The 1,799-nt window shown below is 35.9% G+C and overlaps 1 non-coding gene across 1 annotated transcript; it reads right to left on the bottom strand.

Annotated features, from left to right (window-relative positions):
- Positions 1-1,480: 1,480 nt before the first annotated feature.
- LOC131224481 (small nucleolar RNA R71) lies at positions 1,481-1,587 on the bottom strand. Its single transcript, XR_009160962.1, has one exon. It is a non-coding gene; the product is annotated as a small nucleolar RNA R71 (small nucleolar RNA).
- Positions 1,588-1,799: the final 212 nt, after the last annotated feature.

Raw genomic sequence — 1,799 nt, forward strand, 5'->3', positions numbered from 1 at the left:
TGGCTAAACCTCTTAGCTAGGGCTAAGAGGTGAAGCTTGTAGCATGATTGGGATGTTTACTTTGCTTTAATTCATGTTTATATTGAACTTCATTGATTTTTAATTTTAAGGAATATTTTAAGTTTTCTATGGTTTATTGTGACTCAAATTATTATAGACGCTGCGATAGCTTTGAATATCTTCTTTTCGTATTTGAGATTGTGGGATTGGTAAATCCTATTGTTCACCATCGTCTCCTAGGCATGGCAGGGTAATGGAATCCCTTCCAATCCTCATAATCCTCATCCATTGAGAATTAGGTCAATGAAAGTTTAGATTTGATTTAATTGCTATATTTTTCAATTGGATAGTATAGGACTCCAATTCCAATTGTGTTACTTGAATCAAGTAAGGTAGCATATTAATTGCTACAAGTGGATCCTTGACACCCTGGTTCCCACCTTTAACTTCAAAAGTTTTAATTACATCATTCACAATTACTCTTTTCAATTATTCAGATTTAGATTTACATCTTCTTCTAGTTCCAGTTCTAGTTACTTTTAGAAACGTACGAGATTAGTCCCTGTGTATTCGACCTCAGTCTCACCGAGATTATTACTACATCGCGACCTTATACATGGGGTTGTGAATAAGTTTTTGGCGCCGTTGCCGAGGACTACGGTTGTGCTTTTCTGAATTTAATTAGTTTTAGAATTAGGTTAAGATTAGGATTATCTTTTTATTTTATTCTTAGGTTAGGAATTTTTCTATTTTGGTTTTAGAAACTAACTTTGTTCTCTATTTTGTAGGATCCTAACCTAGCATCTTCTATCTGGTAACTTCATTCTAACTCTCTCTCTCTCTCTCTTACTTTTTATTTGTTGTTGTTTCAATTCTTAGATTTTAGGTTAAAATTTGTATTTGAAAGCTAAGAGTGTTTCATGCCTAAGTGGATCCGTGATAACACTCTACGTCTTTTAAGTGAAGGAGGATTAGTCAAAGGGTTGCCTATCCATCATAGGACTAGACACCACTTGAGATCCTCATAGTCAATAGAAGTGATGGCTGTTAATAAACCTGCAAATCAACCTCAAACCCAGTTGACGAGGCTCAAGATGAGAATAAAGTGCACCATGCACCCCGCCTCATACTTTACGAGACTATTTACAACCGGCAGGGGTGATCACACCTTCCAGTATGATTTTTTTTTTCAAAAAATACATGTAATATAGATATTAAGTTAGGAGATCCAACTCCTTCCAAAGTTCCATGGACTTGAATATGAAAGTTCATATCTACACTTGAAAGAGTTTGACGAGATAATAACCACTTTATACTTTCTTAATGTGTCTGAGGACAGATCAGGCTAAAACTCTTTCCTTTCTCTTTAAAAGAAAAAGCTAAGACGTGGTTGCATTCACTACATCCACGATCTATTGGTAGATGGAATGACATGACAAGGGAGTTCATAAAGAAATTCTTTCCATATCATAAGATGAACACCATCAGAAAGTCGATCATGAACTTCGCCCAAAAGGAAGATGAAACATTTTTCTAATGTTGGGAGTGGTTCAAGGATCTTTTCAGTTCATGCACACAACATGGTTTTGAAATGTGGCACATAAAATATTTCTTCCATGAAGGACTGACATCTTCCATATGCTAATTTGTCGAGACAATGTGCAATGGGGAGTTCATAAACAAAGATGTCGATGATGTGTGGGATTACTTTAACAAACTCACTGAAGCCACACAATCATGGGACATCTCCCCAAGACCTAACACCACTTCTAAGCCTACTCAATCAAGGGTAGAATGTA

This window comes from Magnolia sinica, chromosome 13 (genome assembly GCF_029962835.1).
Source record: "Magnolia sinica isolate HGM2019 chromosome 13, MsV1, whole genome shotgun sequence".
Classification (NCBI taxonomy): domain Eukaryota; kingdom Viridiplantae; phylum Streptophyta; class Magnoliopsida; order Magnoliales; family Magnoliaceae; genus Magnolia; species Magnolia sinica.